The following is a 23,271-nucleotide window of genomic DNA, read 5'->3' on the forward strand; positions in this document are numbered from 1 at the left end:
TGGATGTTAAAAATCCATATGATTTAACTGAACTTTCAGCAACTCATTCCTTTCTAAATGTTTCTTATGTATAACAGCAAAGATCACCTAGTACCTAGCTCCAGATTTATTCAGTCCCCATATTTTGCTGATTATTGTTAGCTGGGACTTCAGCCTTTAACCTCTGGATCAGCATCTCAAGTCCATACTAATCACTGTCTCAAATCCATACAGGGTTTGTACTGAATGAAAGTCACTTTCATCAGCTGGCTGCTCAGTGATCCCTATGAAATGTTGTAGTTTGTTAGTGGACAGGTGTCTATATTATTAAAATACATTTTCAAGGCACAGTTGGCACTGTGGAATTTTCTCACAATGACTCTATAATCTGCTCCCCACAGCTCATAAGTGGGAATCATTCAGCTCTGAGATGTCATGTAAAAACAAGAAGTATAAAGTGTTCTTTGTTAATCCCGCAAACAAAGTACCTCTGTTTCTAGAGCAGTTTTGAAACCCCGGACAAATGCTTTTCAACATGCAAATATTATTATTCAGCCTAATAAAATCCATTAATTATAAGTACAAGATCTACTTTAAACACTGATAAAAGCCCTACAGGTTACATCGCATGATCTCACAGCCAGTGCTAACTTCAGCATTCACTGTAAAGAGACTACATCTCCATACTATAAACAAAGCATAACGGCACAGGATAGACCAGACTGATAAAAAACTGCCCAGAGATCTACACAGAGCAGGAATAATCTTTGTGGCAAAAAAACAGAAAGAGGGTCTTGGCAGAAGAATATTTGCCCAGTTTCAATGCAAGGTGGTTTCTCTGTCTAGCAATCAGGGCAACAGTTTTATATATTAGTAGGATGCAAAGTACATAAGCAGAGGGAATGGCACAATAACTTTTAGCATTTGAATAACCAAGCCCATAACTCAAACATCAAACCTTTAACCTGTTACTCTTCTTTAACTTCAAGTAGAGGTTTTGTCAGAAAGCATGACATAATGACCTTCATTGACTTTGCTTAATTACGAGCTAAGTGAGGTAGAGCTTCAGGCTGAGGCCAAATGACAGATGCAGCTCCACGGAGCTGGGGGATGGTGAGAGACTGTCACATGAACCTTTGTGGATTTGCCAATGGCTCACATCTGGGTCAACGTAAGAACTAAGGAAAATGTTACACGAAATCCAACCAACAGGAAAGGATGCGTAAGCACAATAATGTACAAGATGTTTCATTTCTCTGAATAGAAACATTGTTTGTTCTGACCTAGTTCAAGATGTTAAAAGATTGAAAAGAACATAAAACAGCAGTTGCTATGCTAGTCACCATCAGTCCATAGGGAAAGAACCGTGGACCCACCCGACAGCAGAGCCTTCATCTCAGGGTTGGAACAGTGAAGACATTGGATAGCTCAAGAATTGGGTAAACTTAATTTTGTGAGAAAATGAAACCGAAGTTTTCTAATGATCTTGCTGGAAACCTATTGCAAAGTCCTCAAGAAAATTTCTCCTGCTAGGAATTTTCTCCCTAAATTGTTTTTCTCAGCCACTCATTTCCTCTGTAAGTGGCAACTGAAATTCAGAGACAAACGTGCTGCTAAACAAATCTCAGCAGTTTAACTTCTACCCATCAATTTATATTCATTAAAACTAGTCTGCTTTTCACAGAAACCTTAGAAGGAATGGTTAAAATGAGGAGGAAAACAGACGTGTAATTAAAGCAAGTGTTCACACACCCATTTTAATCCATTTCTGTTGTATTGCCCAGAAGAACACATATACCCTGCTCAAACTGAACCGGAAAAAAAGTCCTGAAATTGTGAAGATGGTCAGAGTTAACACATTGCAGATGCGTGAGACTTATCCAGGAAGACCTCACAAATCAGCAGTGAGGGAGAAGGGAGAGCAAGTCATGCAGAAACTATTTAATCAATGAGTAAAGACAATTATAACATCTGTTAATCTTTTGTGTAGGCTATAATTAGATGCTGCGGAGGAGTAGCCTTTAAGGGGGCAGGCAGGGAATCCTTTAACATCTGCTAGAAGGGCAAACACTGTGCAATAAATGACTTTAAATGCAATCAGCAAAATGAGAGCTGTGCAGAGTTCACAAAAGGCCTGTATAAAAGATTGAGGATAACAAAATATTTTGCCAAAGGTCAACTCCTGCAGCACTCAAGGCTGAATAATAACTGCTAGTTTAGAGGCCACATCAAAAACAAACGTAATTGTACCTCTGAAAAACAATTCTTTTCTCATTTGTGTCATTATAGCAAAAGCACATGCTGCTGCTGTTTATCACGTCAGCTTAATAACTTATTAGGGATGTATCTATCAACCTTGAATAGTTAAGAGTAAACAGGTAGATATTATGTATTTTAAACACCAGAATTCAATCTAATTAGACCGACACAGAACTCTGTTGTGCTGTAAAATGATATGATTCTTATTTTAAATAATTAATCATTCGGTAGCTTCTAAAAAATCCAATTATTTACTCATTTTGCCCTCGAAAACAATCATATGCTTTAAGTTGTTACTCACTGAAAATGTGAGACCAAGAGGGTGTTTTTTTATTCAGTTTAACATGGCCCTCTGCTGGCAAAATAACCCCCCAAAATCTTATCACTATGAACCATTTTGTCTGACCAAGTGAGCTGAGAGTCTAAAAAGATCCTCCTGTAATTTTACAGCAAAATTACACCCAATATTAGAAAACAGATGTTTTTTAGCTGGAGCATTAAGAATTCATAGAAATTAAACATCACTTAATCTGCTCTCAAGCACCCCAGCCAAGAACACTGCTGCTTTTACCCAGCAGAAGCAGCTCTGGTCATCACCAGAGCACTGGAGAAAAAGCCAGGTGGCCGGTGCAGTAAGTCATTTTAGAGGTGAATGCAATCCTCTTACTTATGTGTCAAATTGTGCTATATCCCCCAAGAAGTACCATCTATTCCAAAGAGAACTGGATCACACGTATGATTTTTGTTTGCACAATGAGTACAGGCAATGATAGAGCCCATTTGCAAAAAGTATTCAAGATACAAATGGCAACTACTACCAAAAAGCAAATTTGCTACGGAAGAGCTCCTGCTTCTTTTTCTCCCTTCATCATTACTGAAAATCCACAGTGGTGAATCAACCATCTTCAATCAAAGTGAGGCAGACAATGAGACCTGCCTCTTTTGCTGACTGCGGTAATTAACTCTTCCTATTTGTATTATGTCTGAAGAACAAAGAAACAAAAGGATACAGTAAACTGTTGAATATAACAATTTAGATAACGATGAATTATAATAATCAATTAGTGCTGTCAAAGAATAGAATTCATGACACACATTTGGTTCTGCTATTGTATGGGAACCATCCAAGGCTGGTTTGGCTCTGGGAAACAAATAGCTTTGTCTTGTGGAAAGCTTTTCAAACACATGGTTTAACAGAAGTCTTTGTTCTTGCTTCATGTTTATATTAATAGCCCATTTTTCAGCAATATCATTTTAATCCACTGTTTTATATTCCATGCTGTTTTTCAGGGTCTGTGTCATTCACAGCCCACAGACACCAGTGCTGCCAGCTCCCAGAGCCCACTACTGCGTCACAGACCCCATCCCTGTGAGTCACCTGGTGCCAGTCAGTGGAATCATACAAGGGTTATAAGCACCTTTCAGATAACAGTTATCAACATTTTCATCTCCAAAAGCATCATGACGAAATTATGCAACCACCAGAGAATACGTAGTGAAATCCTGTATGGTATATGAGAGGTCATTAGATACTACAGAATAGTGCTACAAGTGTTAATGTGTTCTATTTACACGGTCCATTTATTTTAGCAATAAAACATTTTTAATACTAAAATTTCAAAAGTATATTAACAACTTTGGTGCGGATTTTTCTTATTTTAACTCCCATGATGCTGGGAGCTGAGCATATGCAGGAGCCACAGAGCACCTCCTTGCGTTTGGCCCCATTGAACCGCGCTGAGCTTCTCAGCACAGCTTCCCTTTGGCACCTTTGTTCCATGGCTTTTATCCCAGTCTCAGTCCTGCTTGTCAGGGGATGACAGGCTGGACTCTGCTCTCATTCTGCTTCTTTTCAAATGGCAAGAAAGCCTGAAGAATTGACAGTCTGCTGGCAATTGTCCCCTTTAATGCCATCCCAGAATGTTATCAGATCATATACGGTATCCTTGGGCTCAGACCTGTAGCTTTTATCCAGCAAAAATCCAAACGGGGGATTGCTCTACTGAAAACAGAGCTTGCTTTGTAGACTATTTTGACACAATGAAATACAGGAAAGAAGATGTAAATGTGAGAAAGAAAATGTAAAAAAAGAAAAATGAAAATCAAATGGCCCCAAGCTCATTGAGTTCTGAGAGTCCACTCCTCTTACAGTAATTAGCTGAAGGTTTGCTCTTGACTGAAGTGGAACTGTATGCAGCACCCACTTTGCATTTAATGCAGCAGGATTTCTACTTGTTTAAGCCTCAAAACACTTACATACATCTCATTCTACACACAAGAACGAGAGCAGAAAAGCCCATGAACTGTTCTTAAAACAAGAGTAAGATTCACCTTTGTATAATCAGGGTTTGCACGTAAAATTAACATAAGTGGGAAAGGTAAGAGGACACTGATTATTGTTTTAATCTCACTTTGTTTCAAAAGTTTTCTAGGCATTTGCCAACACAATACCTGAACTTTGCAAATGTAAATACATTTATTAGTGTGCAGTGGCAGATAATCATTGCTGACCACAGGCTGACAGAGGGAAGGAAGGACTGGCTCACAGGAGTCAGCAAAGGGATCAGAGCATCCAGCCTTCAGCCTTTGCCTTCCCCCAACAAAAGCTCCATCGTTATACCTGTTTTTCACTTCTAAACTCAGTGGAAGCTCCTGAGCTACAAGAAGGTCTTTCAAAAAACATATAAACCTTGTTTATAGTATTTCTGAAGGAGGATGGTGAACACAAAGAAAAAAAACCTCTATGCATTTAAGGCCCCTATTTTAAATCCCCAAAGCCTTTACCATTTTCATGGCATAGCATAAATGCAGAGTTAATTCAGGGCTACTTTTTCTTTCAGGAGAATACGCTTCAGTTCCAAAGACAGAACAACGGGTCCTAAGTTACACAACATCTTGACATGCCAAGCCACATTAAAACATCAAAAGAAAAGACAGACAGGTTTTGATCTGCTACAGAAACAAGGTCACTTGGGAGAGGCATCAGCAGTTGTAGCCACCCAAAACTTAGTACAAAGTAATACGTTGCAACTGAGAGGCCTTGTAGATAAAGTCAGTGGCAGGAGAAGAAAAAATAAATAAATAAATAAAATCCTCCAATTCCTGTTTGACTGATTTGTGCTGACACGGCCTCATCTACTTGCCCTGATTTCATTCTTCAGAAATGTGCTTTGTCTCCATGAAGACAGATCATTAAACAGAGGTAAAAAGAAGTAAAAGAGCTTCTCACACAGTGTACTGTGATCAGGTTACTCTCTGGAAGAGCCAAAACAACTGAAACTGCAATAATTTGAATGGGCTTCTGGTGAAGGACAGATTTGAGAAGCAGGACAGATGGAGTTTGTTACCAGCATTTGAAGAGTGTATATCACATGTTAATAAATCACTTCTAGGGGTCAGTTTCTATCTCTGTAAAATGGGAATATACTGTGACAATCTCACCTAAATGTCATGAAAATTAGTTACATGGCTATAAACATAATTCTGTCTCCAAACAGCAGGCAGAGCAGAAATAAAGTTTTTCTCACAGCAGTTTCTGCTCTGATGTAGCACAGCAGAAGTAGTAGAGTTTCTGCTCTGATATTTAAAGATTCTAACACAGAACTCTAACATAATTTCTCAAAAAACAAAACAAAACAACAACAAAAAACACAAAAAAAGACCTATTTCTTATATAACTATTAATTCATTTACTCCAAAAGGCACCAGATTTCAAAGCAGTGCATGAGTCTTTCTTCCAAACTTATCTATCTCCATAACCTGAACAGAGCATAAGACCAGAAACAGCCAAAGCTTGCTTTAAATCTCTGCCTGCATAGGAAGGAAAACTTTTTTCTAAAAGAAACTGTATTAAAACGTATAAGAAAATTATATTAAAAATTCACATCAGCTGTGAATGTTCAAATAAATGCCACGAGCTGATAAAGAACAATCTTTTAAGGCAGACTATTTTTTGTTCAATTAATGACAATTCTCACCATTTTTAAGAATCTTAAAGTTTCACCAGTTATATTAAGAGTCACTTCAGTGTAATCCCAGGCAAACAAAAGTAAAATTGAAGTTTCCATTTTTCCTTTATTCTGTTGCTGAAACACTCAGATGCATGGCTGCAATTATTCCTAACAACTACATACTTGCTTCTCTTTTAATTAAAGTTAAACTACGAATAGCAATGCTGACACACTTCTAGAAAAAAAAATAAGCCTTACAGAGATGATAAAAACACTGAAACAGCAAAAGTCTTACTTGCAGCAGTTCAGTCAAAACATGCCAGCCCTGGAGAACTCAGATCCGTAAGTCTTTGCAGTCCAGAAATTCTCTTGAGTTTATCCAGTGTTTATTTACCAAGCTTTAAAAGTCTGTGGTTAGAAGAACAGAGTTAGCTTTCTACACCATCCAGAGCACTACTGAAGTCCTCCAGCAACAGCAGACATGAAGTTTGCTGATAGTTGGGTTTTCTGCTGCTGTGTAGTTGCTCAGTACTTGTAAATACAAGCTCTGTGGACAAAGTCCCAAATGACATCACAGGCAGCTGCTTATTGTTGAGTCTTTATTAACTGACTGTCAAAAAAGAAAAGAGGAGAGGAAAGAAAAGCACAAACTATCTTCCCTGCAGCACAATTTGCATCTTAGTAGGAGTTGCAGTGCTACACACATAAATACTTCTGTTTACCCAACTGATGTTTTCTTAGAATGAATAAACAGTATTTGCAGGGAAAGCAGAAAATTAAGAACCCAACCAGCTTCAAAATGCAAATTGTGCAGGGAGAAAAAGAAACATTAAGTGTCAGCAGCACCTTTTTCAGAATGTTCCCCTGCATTCTCCTAATTCTTCTGTTTATTTTAAAGATATGTAACCAGGGGTGCAAATCTGCATGCGTTTTAAAGCACAGAGCACATGTCTTTATTAAGCTGAGATAAAAGTTTCACCTAATTCCTAATTAATTCCTAATTTTAAAGGTTACAGAACTACAGATTTTCATCTTCACAAGATTTAAGCTAGTTCAACATCAGTTACAATATGTTCTGAAGAAACCTCTCTTGCTTTCCAAAGACAAAAATATAAGAAAGCAGGAAACAGCTCCAAACATTGCTGTTCAGATAGTGACAAGGGCATAACACTGACCTTTCCTCCTCTGAGCTGGAGGTCCAAGACCAGCTGGTGTTTGGAGCTGAAGCTTGCCCAGGTGCAGTAAGGCACAGGGTGCTCACCCAAGGACCAGTATAGGCAGTCCCAACCCACCCTGTGGCATTGAGCTCTTGCTGGCAGTCTGTGCCTCAGTTTTCAGAAGTCAGCCCTTTCAAGTCAGAACTTCAAACACAGGCAGGGCAGCACCGAGGGTTGTGACAGATGGAGTTCTCTTATCTGCATGTGCTTCCGCACAAGGAGCTTCAGCACTGGAAACACCTCACCACTTGCATCCAAACACCCAACTTGCACATTCCACACACAACAAGAAAGAAACCTGAGCTCAGAGATGAGTTGAAGCCAAGTTTTTATGATGTTCTCAATTGCTACACGTAAGAGAAGTAGCAACCCAAATTTCTGTCTGCTTACAGTGAGCAGATGAACCTTGGGGCTGATGTAAATCAAGCTAGTTAAAAGGACACAGCTGAATAATGTAGTTAGCACAGGATGAAGATCTTGCTTTTGACTACAACAGTGTCATCAAGTAATTTGCGTGGCCTTAATGATGGAGTCACTGATTTGCCCAGTGCATGTACCAAGTGGAAGCATGACCCTAGTGCCATGGAGATCATTTGAACTGCTCCATTGCAAGCCTAGATCCATGCCTATGAAGGAGTTGTGTTGTAAATCCCCCTGTATCCATGTGGCTAACCAGCCCATAGCACACAAAGAACCCTGAGTTGCATTATGGGGCTGTGCTCCATCTTACATCACGATCATCAAGTGTGCATTTGACCCACTGAGCTCTGATCGAGGAAGTCCCCAAAATGTTTTGAAGATTATGTGGGCTATGAAAGCAATAAGTATCACAAATAACATGCAATAACATATTCAGATATGTTCATATGCTTCAAAACATCCAGCATTAGTCCCAGCTTTGCAAGTGCTGCAGTGTATGGGTCTGCAAGTGTCAGCTCTTTCCAGCTGGAAAAAAATCCATCCATGAGATCAGGAGAAGGGTTACATTTTGCTCAATTTGATGCAAATTTACAGAGTATCATCTCATACCAAGGACTGAGGAACATTGTGGAACTGCAAAATGCAGGTTCTACTCCAGATCTCTTGACAACAAAACTGGTTTGTAGCAGGATGCTAATTCAGGCATGCATGGAGAGAAAAAATAAAGGAAGAGAGAGTACAGATTGAAAAAATCAGAAAAGCACTGATGTAATAGAAAAAGTCAAAATCTTCATGAAATAAAAAAGGACATACCTTAAGAGGAATTGGAGCCTGTTCCCAGGCACTACTTCTGCTATTCAGTAAATTTTTGCACGTATTAAGCCTCCTGGTCATGCATTTCCCAGCTAGCTACACCCAAATGAACAGGATCCTGCAACATCAATTGCCTGAAACCAATTTTTTGGAGACTTCCACCAAAGTAAATTCTATCTCAGTCCTCTTCTGAACTGGTTTAAAAATAATTGTGCAAAGAAACAAGTACTTAGATTTGTGGGTTTAACCAGTAAGTTATTCTTCCCAAGATGAGAATTCCCACGAGGGTGGACAAACAGATTCTGCATTCTTCAAATTACAACCCTTATTAAGGGAGTGGCCATTAGCTCACTCTCTAACTGCATTTATTCCATCTAATTTCTATTCTAAGTCATCATAAGATACAGCCACTGCCTGTGCAGATAGAGCTTATTTTTGGCAGGAATGCCATGGCTTTTGTTAGAACAAAATTCAAGGCAGAATCTTGTCCTCAACTAGTTACAGGTTGACTAAAAAGACAAATGCATTGAATCCATGAGCTACATCAGTTCCTTTCAGATATACACAGCAGGGATATATGTACTGAGAGGCTGACCCAGCTCCATTTTAAATGGGCGGTCATAAGGTGAGATGGAGTGGATTGATCTAAGCACAGAGAGACAGAGTTTGCCCATCCATCCATCCATCCATCCATCCATCCATCCATCCATCCATCCATCCATCCATCCATCCCAGTAACACTACCTGTTAAACTTCAATGCCTTATACTAATGCAAATCCAAGCCATCTTCAGCGCCAATATTCACTTGTCCCAGCATGAGGTCAGCAAACAGCCAGGATCCCAAGTGCCCCCAGTGCCCCTCACTGCAGTGGAGTCATAGAACTGAGGTAGGAGGGGATCAACCCAGCTGTATAATAATTTAATATAATATTGTGTAATATAACATAAATACAGAATACTGTAATCCCAACATGTTATTTTTTTATCCTGCAATAATTATTCAGATCATTGGAGGGCAAATTTGATTGTTTGCCCTCCCTGGAGTGGCGCATGGTTGGAAGTCTTGAGCTGATTCTTAAAATATCACAGAAACTTCTCCAGAATGACACCAGGATTCTGGAAAGCAAAATGCTCTTTGGAAATTAAAAGTATTCTTGTTTTTACCAACACAACTATCAGTCTCATAAAGCAAATACTTAAAAGCATTTGGGATCAGCACATGTTAGCGCAGTAAACACTTATCTAAGCCTAGGGTAGCAGGCAGAGAGGATAAACAGCAGAACCAAGTAAAAATATGTGGGAGAATAAAAGGAAATGTGTAGGGGTGGGTGCATGGATCTCCTCAGACACTCATTGTCAAAAAGGGGTCTCCAGCTGAAGCAGTCTGATCAGGCTGGTAAGCTTTTGATTGCAAAAAGAAGTTTGGTTTTTAACCTCACTGAATGATTTTTCAAAGCTTTTTGCCTCCCCTGCACATCAACAACAGGGGAAAGATCCTTAGCGAAGGAAGGTTTTACTGACGGAATAAACAATAGTTATCTCACATTTATGAATTTAAATTTCAAAGAAAAAGATGCAACAATGATCGTGTTCTGCTGTACCTGGGGTCAACAATGCTATGTTATATACCTGGTTTGTCCTCTCCACTTTTGCTCTACACACGTGCTGCCATGCACTCCCCAACACCCAGCAGAGAGCTACACAGACACAGTTACCAAACTCACATCCTACACCATGGGAAGCCCTGTCCTTCTCTGTCAGGATGAAACCTGACACAGTACACTGAGACATAAGAAAACAAATAGCTAAAATGAAAGAACTTATCTTACCTTTCTAGATGAGCTGAGAACTTAAATGTGTGCATGCTATTTTTCCAGCTATAACAACGATTTGGTATCAATTCCTAAATCTTTGTCGCGAAAATTGATGTGATTGATTCCCTATAAACTATCTCATTGTAAAACAGTTTTAAGCAAATCCTACAAAGTCTATTTCAAGCGTTGCCACTTTAACCAGAAAGAGGGAGGCAGAAACTGGATTTTTAACTACCAGGGAACTCAGAAGCATTTTAAATGTGATTACTAAATACAAGCACCTAGGACTGGCTTTCATTAATTTCCTGATTTGAGCCATTATTCTTTCTTTGCCTTTCCTCTTGTTTCTGGAGTCATGAGATTGATTCAGCCACCAGTGACCTTATCCAGAGTAAATTGAAATCAATGGCATTAGTGCATTCTGGAGCAGACCCAAAACCAACGTACGTTCAAGGGCTTTTGTATATCCTTAATCACACGGGTAAGTCCCTGCAAATTTAGATTCCAACATGTCAGATCATTAAATCAGTTCTGTGGTTTAACTCCACATATGGGTAGTTGTTCTCCCACCCTGGCTACTGAAAATGGTCTTCACTAAGAGGGGAATGTTATTTCCATAATCTATTTCTGATGAAAATGCCTGTTGCTACAGGTGTTGGGGTTTCAGCAAGGCTGGCACCTAATGGGGAAGCTGACTAATTGACGCTCCCCTCCTGCCTTTCCGGACGTGTCCCTGTGTGTCAGAAAGCAGAGGTATCAGCTTGTGAAACACACATTCCACTGCTGTGAGCATCTGGCCTCTTGGCAGCCAAGTCGTGACAGGTTCTGCAGCAGCTGTGATGGCTCCATGCTCTTTCAGATGGTTAAGCAGCCTTGTTTTTCAGCCGAGCTGTTTGTTTGCTACTGCACTCCTGGATAAGAGCCCACTTACCTTTTTAATCAATGAACTGGCCATTGGATTGGAGCAATCAGTTACATTTTTGTAAATGTCAAGCAAAGATTCTTTCCCAGACAACTGCAGGTCACACAGACCTGCGCTCGAAACTCAACGTCTCCACTCCTTTCGCTCCATCCTGACACCTTCACACTCCAAAGGATCAGTCACTCATCTACCCAAAGCAAGCACAAGTGCTGGGATATCACTGGGATATCACTCTCCATTTCTCAGTCACAGCATTCCATTGCTCCTGCTCTATTTCAGGCCATGGTAATCAGACCAAAGAGAGGAAACAAGGAACAGAATTTATGTGTTTCAGATGGCTTTGTAAACTGTCCTCCCATTTGTGTGCACCAGATGGAGATAAGAAACTGGTTGGAAGCTTTGGCCTAATGCTGTGTGGCACAGAGGTAGCAGCACATCAGCATATTAAGGGAAAAAAATTCTTCAGTGGAGATTACATAAATCAGAACTAATTTTTATGTAAATTGCTTTTAAACACATAATGTAAATCCATAATATAACACACACTTCCCTCAAACAGATACATCACTCTCCATACCAAATGACAAAACATTTCTAAAAGCTCTTACAGACATCATCCCTTCTTTTTCCCTTGTTCTACTGCCTGGGGAGGAAGAATAAGTAATGGCAGCTTTCCTTCTCCATTGCTGAGCTGCTGCTGGATGTTCTCCTTGTGTCTGCCATAGAAAGCTCTACTCATGGGATGTTGCTAGTGTTATTCCTGCTTTGGGCAAAAAGATGCCATGGAGCGAGGCTGAGAAGGGAACAGATAGGCACCGCTATCTGTCTGTACATGCTTTATTGGCCCCTGCATGTGGACTCAGTAACCCTTTGAGCAGTTCTATTGCCTGCTCTGTTTGCCAAAGTGCATACACACAGGGTTAATAAGTACCTGCAAGCAGCTGCAGTCACCAGCCAGAGCTGTGAAAGCAATGCAGCAGTGTCACCATGGGTCCCATGTGCACCAAACAAACCCTCAGCACTATCCTTGATCCCAAAGACTGCAGGAAAAAAACAATCCTAGAATTGTTTGAGAAAGATTACTATTATTTAAAGCTCTCTTTGGGTCTTTCAATTCTGCTTTCAAAGCAGGACAGGGAGGAACCACTATTAACGGATGACTTGTGAAATAAGAGCTGTAACAACATGTCTGATTTTAATACTACAGATTTCCATATTGGGACACACTTTGGGCTGATAAAAACATCCCATTTTCCTGAGTGACTATAATGAACATGTCTATCTGAAACCCCCTGCAAGTATACTGCTGCCATAACACCCCTGGGACCCACAGAAAGTTGATCCAACAGCACAGGTAAAACCCTGGGGCATGAGTTGCTCACTTAAAGATGTAATGGAGCTGCCAGGAAATTTACGTCCAGGAATTACAGCTCTTTATGTTGTCAGCATTCCCCTGGACATCACCAAAGGCTCACCAAGAAGTACCTCAGTGCACATCTGCAGGATTCGCTGTGATATCCTATGAAAAATCCTGGGCTGTTGAGGAGTACAGTAACAAATTACACACATACACATTCAACACAAGATTTCAACAATAAGTTATGATTACTTGAAATCTGTGAAATATAACAACTCCTAACAGCCAGCTAGACAGTTTTCAGGGAAGGAGACCAAAGCATGGCTTTGCAAGAGGGATGACGAAACAGCCTGAAATTGGTTTGGGGAGAAAAAAATTTCTCATCCTTCCTGCAAAATGAAGCCCTCCATTGTGTTTGTCTGGCTGGAAAAGGGCAGGTACATCACATGAAGGCTGCTCTGGTATATCATACTGCCTCCCCTACCATAGAGCACTGAAGATTTTATTGCATGCTATAAAGAGAGGAAAAACTCATCTTCTAATCATATAAACACAGTGAACAACACAGAATAAGTATCAATTACTTTTGCAAGTTTCAGTGATAACCTCAACCCCCAAGGATAATTTCAAATGGTATGATAAAGACTTCAGTTAGATTAAAAGCATCAAAGCAAACTAGCACTCAAAAACAAATAATTCACTCTCAGTTACGTCAGTTATAATACATTTTCTGAACTGGCAGATTTCCCTCCGAGCTATTCAGCTGTTCCTTCCCCAAAAGTAGATCAAGTCAATCTGTTTGAGAAGACAATTTGCCACCCAGCCTACTTAATGACATGCATTAAAATAAAATAGCTGGATAATTTTGATGTCGAAGTACTGTTTTAATGTGAGCCTATGTTTAAGAGCATCAGCCATGAGAGAGAAATGCAGTCAGATGCTGCTGACTTCCATATCGATTAGATCTAAATAAAATACATGTCCTGCTTATGGTTTCCGACTTTGCACTGAGTCCTTCCTCAGTTCCTGCAGTGAGTTCTTGCAGATATGTTAATCACTGTTTACTTTCATCCCATGACACAGATTTTTCTCATTGCCATTTGTGTAAACATAAAGGTGACTACAGACGATAGTAGATCTGTGATAAATTTTTACCCACCTGAAATAAAACAGCTGATAAAGACCATGTAACATGCTAGCAGCTTTTAAGGAGCTCCCTGGGCTATGCCAGTGGCTGTGCCATGCCAGCTACCAGCACTGGGTAGCAGGAAGTATATGCTCAGTGCAGAGTGGTGCTGCAGCAGCCCCCATCCCCCAGCAGGCAGTCTCAGAGTTCGCTCCTGGATTTCCCCACAACACTGGGAGATGAACTCCAGAAGGATCCACCACGTGCATTTTGCTTTCAAAGAGAGAAAGCAAGAAAATGCTTTACCTTCACATTGTGAGTAACAGCCTGAAAAGGCTTTCCTAGTCATAGGAGTGCCTAGTCAAGAGACTGAGCTGATATAATTCATCCTAAAGCATCCTAAAAGCACCTCTGAGGCTCAGCACCGACTTTGGTAAGGCCTGTGGTAACATGGAAAATGTGAAGGCTTACCCTGCCTTTTGATCAACGGGGCAGGTCTCAGGCCAGCAGCCCACCCTACTGTATTTGCAGAAGATCAACAAACCCAAGTAGCTACCATTTAGCACTGCTAGTTTCCTCTTTGTGTTCATTTGATTTAAATATCATAGCAATTCAGAGCAGCTCCTACCTGCTTTCAAAGGCTGACTGCCACATACTTAGCTTTCAGATACTCACTGATATACAACTGATGAAACAAAGCGATTATCATTTCCTTAGTGTGTTTGGCATACAGTAAAAAACACAAACCCTTCAACTACTTGGATCAAGACTTGTGTGCTGACCAAGAGATCAGGCATTGCAGACACACAGGGGACTTGGGACATTTTCTCCACCCTCTCCCCTGCTGCTGCCTCCTCTCCAACACAACAGGCACAGCAGCCCCTGGAACACACTGCCAGTTGGTTTTGTTTGTACCATACCGTCGGTATATGGACAATGTATAAGAATTTCAAATAAAGCCCCAACATTTTGTTCATTTCCCACGCTATCCATGATTTCCTTTGAGAACATTTCCAAACACCTCAGAAGTTTGGATGTGAATAATTTATCCTGTGCTCTAATTCTGGCACATGTCTTTAAACAGATGGAAATTACTGTTGTGTAGCCTTAGGACATATCAAGATCTCTTTTTGTTTCTATAACAAGACCCAATTAATACCTACAACTTTCTGCCACTCAAATAATTTTAAAGTATCAGGATTTCAGCCAGAACAGCAGTACTGATGTGTGCTTTCATGTTATAATTTAACTAAAATTATCTAAAACAGTATCAACACAAGTAATGATGGCCAGTCTTATTCCATAGGAAATGCAGGTGTTCTGCTACATTTAAAAATTATCCCTTAAAAAAGACGTTTCCCTTTCCTGTTGTGGACAATATTACACCTTAGTGAAGCTTCAAGTTAGGGTAATCCTACTGAACTACATAATATTGTGGGTAGCCTCCATGAAAGTCTTCCTGACAAACAGGATGGCACAGAGCAGTTTCCACTGTGTGAAATCTTACCACGCAGAAGGCATCAGAAATACCTGCACAGAGAAATCTCTGTGAAATAGCTATTTTTTGTGATCACCACTCATTTTGCAGTAGCTTCTCTCTATAGACAAAAGCCTAAAACTAGATTTCTGTTCATAAGACCCATTTCAAAAGCTTTCACTTAAAATAAGACCCATGAAAAAGTACTATTTATCAAACATGACAAATGAATAACTTAATTATAGCTTATTTACCTGGCAGGACCAGGGTTACCACTCCCGCCTCAAGAAGTCAGTTTATGAATGCTTGAAACTCATGGTAATTCATGAACTTTGTCCTGTTCATGAAACATTTGCTGTGATTACTTACTATTTTAAAAGCAAGTCATTTGGGCAAATAATAAAATGACATTTCCTCCTAATTAACTTCACTGCTCATGTTTTTTCTCCACCTGCCTCACACCAGCAGCCCTCTGCACTAACTCTCAGCCCCTTTGCTTGATCCAGTAGGACTGTTCACTCACTGTGGTTTTCAGCTGCTGCTTAACATACCTGAAATTTCTACCAACCTCAGAATCCTGGCATTAAGAATTGTATTAGTATGGCCAGATACATCACAGAACAGATATTCTTTACAACCAGAACCATGCTGAACCAACGGCAGTAAAAGAGATGAACTGAACACAAGCAGGTTTCTTTCTTCTCCTTTCCTTTCACTCAGGAAAAGATTACAACGAGAAGACAGCTGGCAAGATAAATAGTAAAATGCCACTATATCTTCATAGGGACTACTTGCAACAAAAGAGCAGAAAAGGTAAATGTCATGGCTGGAGTTGGCTTAATATTACATGTTATGCATTTTTAAATTATATTTAATTACTACCATCAGAAGCTGTACTAAAAATAGGTTATTGAGCTGCATTTCTTCTCTATGACTGATAACTGTAGGAGTGGAGCATTCACAAGGAGCTGTTTGCACTAGGTATTCTGTTTCCCCAACCAAACTTCCGGCAGAAGATCAGATGAATTCTGCAAGTGTATCAGGGAAAGAATAGACAAGAAAGGCTGTAAAATTAGAAGATCATAGACACGCAAGTATGTGCAGGTGTTACAAGCTAACTATGTTTACTGCCTGACAAAAAGACCTCTCTAATCTCCAGGTTAGTGAAAATGTTCTCATTGCTCCAATATTTTCCCTGTAGCCACAAGCATTTTAATTACACGTACGCAAACATTTTTTTATTTTTTTTTTCATGTAGAATGGTAGTAATGACAGTGCCCATTCAGTTCCTTGAAGTTTACATGCATTTAATGTCTTCCTAACTAGCCTACATACTGACACTATCTATACAGTTGTTAAAATACTGTTACCAGTTTTCAGTAAGGAGGAAGAACCTGGATTTTAGCTGTCTCTGTAGTCTTGACTCAGTCATAATTCACTAAGCTGAGTGCAGAGACAGTCCCTACAGGGAGGTCAGCTCTGCCCCATGACATCAGACCCACAGGGCTGGTGTATTACAGAAGGGTTGGCGTCGGAGCTGAAGATCCAGATGATGCTATCTGAGCAGCTGTGTCCTTTGAGCTAGCACATCTTTAATTTACTCCAAATAAAGGCATTATGAACCTGTGTAAATGCCCTGCTCACTAGCACTAGTAATTGGAAACACAGCTTTCCTAAATCAGTGCCAAATGCTCCAGAACACGTCAAGCCCTCCTAAAATAATGAATCCCACATCTTCCAAATAGTATGTCCTCATTTTCTATGGATACGTAGGGAAAATAATTATCTTCAAGATGGCATAACATTGAAAATACTTTTGAGGAAAAAAATAACACAGGTGTTGGGAACAGGGCAGACTCAGAGGCACTTCTCAGAGCCACACATTTACCTGGAACGTTTTCCTCTGAATGTGATCGAATGCTGTAGAAGTCTCCCCTACCACATCAGGTGCACAGCATCTTCACTCTGATCTTTTCCCCAACCTCAGAATTACAGATCAGTGCTGCAGTTCACCACAGTGCTTATCCCTTGCTCTAGAATGTAAACTTTAATCAAAGGTCTCTACACCTCATGTCCAGAAGAAAGATTTATCAAAACATGAGCAGAAAAAAAACTTTCAGTCTATGTAAAGCCTGAGACGACAGCTCTGAGGTTCTGCTCTTCTTTTTAGCACAAAATGAACAGTACTTTGTAGAGGTAGCTTCACTGAGAACACTAAATCTTAAATAAACATTAAAGGATAAATTCTTGGGGGGGAAAGTGACCAAATGGATTTTACCTCTGCCCTTCCTGCTTTCCTCTCAATAATCCCAAAAGGAAATCTATAGTTTCTTACTGAACAAGAATGGAAAAACGTTCCAGCTCTCTTTTTGTAGAACAATTTCCAGTGTGCTGCTGAATATCCAAATTACCAAAACCCCACAGGCCCTGGTGGCACAGTGTGACAGGGAAACATGCACACTGTGTGCTCCACAAATTCTGCTTGCCAAGAGATACCACAGTAATTTCCAGGCACTGCTGGGTATTAAGAGTTAACACAACATCAGAAAATGAGCAATTATATAAAATACAAGCTGTCAATCAGTTATTGGAAATGGACTATGAAGATGTCATTGTAAGTGCATGTACTTAAAGCTAGAGACCACTTCAAACAGTCAAGTGTGATTTATACGTGCTGCAGCCGTCACACACACAGGTTTGACATTCAGGACCCTATGCGTTCTGTCAGCTGAAGAAATTTCTAGTTATTTGCTATTTTGTGGATTTGTAAATCACATAAATGCTCACATTATTACCATGTGTTCTGACAGTTTGCATCAGCAGATCATCTCAGAAGAACTCTGTGATGAATTATTGATAGTCTCTCATATAGCTGGAAAACATTTATTTGAAAATCAGGCTCCTGTGATACAGAACCTGCTTCTTTCCTATCTCAAGATCAACCCTAATGTAAACTATAAAATACAACAGATTAAAGAATATATAGCCTAGCTCTCAATTCATGGACTCATTTTTATCATTTAATGGTTCCCATAAAGATTGTTTATTATTGATGTGAAATGCTGGAACCAAAATATCCTGTAGCTGAAAACTAGAAGTCTCAGTGACTGAGTCAGTGTGACTCTTTTGGCCTCCCCTCAATATGTTTTATTTCTTCTATTGAATAAACAAACAGCCCCATTCTGTAATGACGAAACAAGCCAGGATTTTCCCATATTGTTTTGACAGATGTTGTCAGGGACTGATTACAAAAACCTGTATACCTAGAAGATATTTACTACTATCATTTTCCATAACATAACTGAACTACATGCAGAATAAACTAATGTCATAGGAAGATGTGCTAATGAAAAGCCTCTGACAATGGAAATTAAACTACCAAATAACTTCTCCAGCAACAGCAAAATCTACTTTTAAAGGCACTACAGGAGAAAATAAAAGGGGGGGGGGGAGGGGAAGGAGATAGGGGAAGATGTTGGTTCTGCTCAAGCAACTTGCAGGAACGGATCTGATCTTTCTCCAAAGGTCCCAAGGAAGACCCCAGACACCATAACATCAAGAGAACATTATTTTTCAGGTCAACAGGCCCCCACTGGTTCTGACGTTAACTTATGAGATAAGAAGGCACAATTGAGCATCAAGAGGACAATAATCTTTTGAAGAGAAAAATGAGACCTACTAGATAGGGAGCATCACAGCGAGAATATTTTCATCACAGCAGGTTTGCACAGGCAACAGGTGTTTTTGCAAGCCCAGGTGACTAATATTTCTGGAAATTAAACCCATGAGTGTATGACTGCCAAAAGAGATATTTCATCACATCATTCTGTCTGGGCAGAAAGAAGCAATGCACTGTTCTCAAAAGCATTTCTCTCTGGTATTCCTCTAGATTATGCATAGCCACAGAAATAAATGTGCATGTAAGTAGGTATGCATGTACATTACACATAAGGTTGAAAAACAAATATAAACAAAAGGACATCAGCAGCACAATGCACCTTTAAACAACTGAACATTTGTGCAGTTGGTTGGAGGACTGTAACGTTACATGAGCAAAAAGACCTCAAAAGTTTCAGTGATTTTATGTTTTTACCATTGTTCTGATAAACGATTTCCTTCAATGGAAAAATAGAAGGCTTTAATTAGCTGTGGAAACATTATTTGATGGCTTTTCTTTGGTTGTTTGTGTTCAGGTAATTGCATGTTAAGCAAGCCCCAAACTGAGAATTTTGCAGGTTTTCTATTTAGAAGTGGTTATTATGATTACTTAGGCTGTTCTGGTCACCTTCATCACCCCGCATGTAATGACAGCAATGCAAACCATAACTAGCATGTGAAGAAAAGATGACAAGTAAACAGAGTAAATAAAAAAGGAAGGAGAATTTCAGACAGACTGACATACACAAGCACATTCTTGAATGGCACATGGCTACAGTGAGAGATAGGATGAGCTCTGATGGAATTCCTTTCAATTCTAGCAATAAGGACAAGAGAGCATAGTGTTGCTCATTATACCATTATCTTCCCAGTACATTATACATAAACAAGGCTTGGCACAGCAGTGTCAGAGTATCCCTGTAAACAGCAGTTTCAGCAGAAGCACACAAACTGGCTAAATGGGTTTCATCCAGAGGCTGATTGTGTGAGTACTGATTCCAACCCAAAAGCCATACATCTAGCCATGAGACATCAGTTTTGTGTTACCTAACACAATCCACTTCACACAATACTCTACATGGCAGGGCCCACTTCTCCCTTTCCCACCCATCCTACCCACACAGTAGAAGCAGACACCTAAACTGACTGCCACCACCCACTGACTCTATATAGTTGATACATCCATTAAATTTTCCTGAGCTTCATACACAACTATCTGTGGATTCATTTCATATCCACGTTACGTTACTTATGTCAAGTTGCCATTTGAAATTATTTTAAACATAATATTTACAGTATTAATTCAGTAAGAAGTGTTGCTGCTGAGGGATTCCAATTTTTGACTGTTGAAACTATTTGGTTCAATCATTTATGGTAGTAAATAAATGTTATGAAACCTAATGGAGAAACTATTATCCAAATTACTGAACAAAAACAAAAAAGCCTTTATTATGTTCCAGGAATGCATTTCTGGCAAAGAAAATAACATTTATATACAATGTCTTTTTATAGATTAGTCAAGGGAAAAAATGACTGCATTGATGTTCTGCAAACTGGAAGGATTTTTCTTGCCTGAAGAATTACAAGTGACATCAGTTTTCATAATAACCGAGAAGAATAGAATATACTTTGTTGAAAGAATTCCGGCTTTTTTATTCTGCTAAGTTGTGTTTCTGAGACAAACTTTCTCATTGTTTATTGTTTGATCAGTTGTGGATGTGGTAAACATAAAGAAAACATGTTTCAAACTCCAGAATATTTTTCCTGAATAATTGTTATTTTCTCTCAAGTAAAACAGAAAAATTATCCTACTGACATCTGGGACAGCATTTGCTGAGGGACCAAAGCTCTACCTCCAGTGTGTAAAATAAAATTGTCTGTGAGGTCCCAGCTGAGCATTCTCCGAGCACTTTTTCCTGAATCATACACAATCATAAACAATCCTCTTCAGTGGCCAAAAATGTTGCTCAGAAATGTAAGCAGTTCAGTCCTCAGGTTCTGAACAGGAAAACAGTTCATGAGATTTTCCCAAGGCGCTGTGCAAAATGCAAATTGTAGCGCAGTAAGGAGCCAACATGGTGGAATTTTATGGTGAATCTGTAGGGAAGTCTGCTTGTTCTCTTCTCCATCACTACTAACAAGTGGAGCTCTGAACTACATTAAGGATGGTCTCCAATCCATTAACCAAAATCCCAGAAAAAAGATACTGAAGATCTTTCAAACACAGGGAATCTGTTGTCTGTCCCAGAACAAGACTTCCTATATAACTTTTCCTCCCATGTAGAAATAAGAAGGATGGATTTCCACTCCAATGGTTTACTTTCTCATAAAAATGGTTTATTATGCCACATTTTTACTTGCAAGGAAATCTGATTTTGTTTAGCCATTACCCCTTTAAGAGCAAATGCATACAACCTTACTATCTGCTGTGGAGCACGAGCAGGATTTCAGAGCCGAATGTATTAAGCAGCTGTCTGCCTAGTGAGGGATGTCACACAAAATGACTTTGTATTCCCCCCCCCACCCCCTTTCTTTTTTTTAAATTAAGAAGAACACTTGATAAGAGACAAGCTAACACAGTTGACTGAAACTTTGGTAGGCATCCCACAGATCAGTGTTCTACATGAGACAGAGACCAGCAGCTTCATAAAAATCAGCATTTATTTCTATAAGTTCTTTTGCAAAGCCAAGGTTGTAGTACTTCAAAGAAAACGACTGTAATTGTCAAAAGGCAGGAATACGTACATCTTTTGAAGAATGACAGACATTTTAGGAAGCAAAAATATTTAAGAGTTTCATAGTCAGAAATAGGGTGATGTTGTGCTTGGTAAAGCACAAGCACTTAACTAAGATGATGTCCATCTGTCTTATTTTGGTTTTCTTTCTTTTTTTTAAACTTTGGCTTTGTCTCTTGTGTGACTTTTGGCCAATCATTTGCTTGTCTGCCCTTCTGGTTCACTCTGCACCTTCCTCATGTTGAAACAGCCTTTTTCCCCAACTCAGTTGATTCTGACAATCAGGATGTCAGTGCCAGCAGCAGGACAGCAGTAGCAACATTGGTCCTATCACAACAGACCCTGCTAAAGAGCCTGTCCCCTTCCTTCTTATAGCTCCCCTTTAGATGCTGAAAGGATGCTATCAGGTCACCTCTCAGCCTTCTCCAGGCTGAACAGCCCCAGCCCTCAGCAGTCCTCAAAGAGGAGTTGTTCCATCCCTAGGATCATTCCTGCATCCCTCCTCTAGATGTGCTCTGACAGGTCAATATCTTTCCTGTACTGAGTACTCCTCATATGGACACAGCACTCCAGGTGAGGCCTCACCAGCACAGAGTAGGACAGGATCCCCTCACTCACCCTGCTGGCCATACTTCTTTTGATGCAGCCCAGGATGCAATTGGCTTTCTGGGCTGTGAGGGTACATCACTAGATCATTTCCAGCTTCTCATCCACCAGTACTCCCACATCCTCTTCAGTAGGGCTGTGCTTCATCCTTACATCTCCCCAGCTTGCATTGATAGCGTGGGCTGCCACAACCCAGGTGCAAGACCCTGCACTTTGAATTACTGAATATCATGAGATTCACCTGGGCTTATGGCTTAAGTCTTGTCTAGGTCACTCTGAACAGCATCCCACCCCTTGAGTATATCAACTGCACCACACAGCTTGGCACTGTCCACAAACTTGTTAATGATGCACTCGATACCATTGTTGAAGTAAGTGATTACAATATTAAAGAGTACTGTACCCAGTACTGACCCTGAGGGATACCACTTCACACTGATCTCCATCCAGATATTGAGTCGTTTACCATCATTCTTTGAGTATGACCTCACAAACAGTTCCTCACCCATAAAATAGTCCATCCATCAAATCTGTCCAATTGGGAGATAAGGATGTTGTGGAGAACTGTGTCAAAGGCCTTGCTGAAGTCCAGACAGATCACAACAGTGGCTCTTCCCTTGTCCACTGATTCAGTTACACCATTATAAAAAGTTACAAGGTTGGTCAGGCAGACCCCTGGTGAAGTCATGTTGGCTATCTCCTATCACATCCTTCTCTTTCATACGCTTTAGCATAACTTCCAGGAGTATTTACTCCATGATCTTCTCCCATACCGAGGTGAGGCTACCAGGTCGGTAGTTCCCCGATCCAAAGTAGTAAAAGCAGGCTCATAGTTTCAAAATCACACTATTGTGGTCTCCTGAGGTAACCAAACACATTACAGGTAGACTTGCTTGCTGTTTTCATAAAGCTCCATTGGTGAGAGCCAGTCAATAAAA

The 23,271-nt window shown here is 40.0% G+C and overlaps 1 protein-coding gene across 11 annotated transcripts in view; it reads right to left on the reverse strand.

Moving 5' to 3' along the window:
• Nucleotides 1-23,271, reverse strand: part of NCKAP5 (NCK associated protein 5) — a 405,691-nt gene that overhangs the window by 324,194 nt on the left and 58,226 nt on the right. The window contains exon 1 of one of the 11 annotated variants that reach the window (XM_032445914.1): nucleotides 6,484-6,727. The exons of the other annotated variants lie outside the window; for them this stretch is intronic. The gene's annotated coding sequence lies outside the window, so the exon portion shown is untranslated. Of the gene's footprint in view, nucleotides 1-6,483; nucleotides 6,728-23,271 lie in introns of those variants that run through there. 11 annotated transcript variants of the gene reach the window in all.

Source organism: Coturnix japonica, chromosome 7 (genome assembly GCF_001577835.2).
Source record: "Coturnix japonica isolate 7356 chromosome 7, Coturnix japonica 2.1, whole genome shotgun sequence".
Lineage (NCBI taxonomy): Eukaryota > Metazoa > Chordata > Aves > Galliformes > Phasianidae > Coturnix > Coturnix japonica.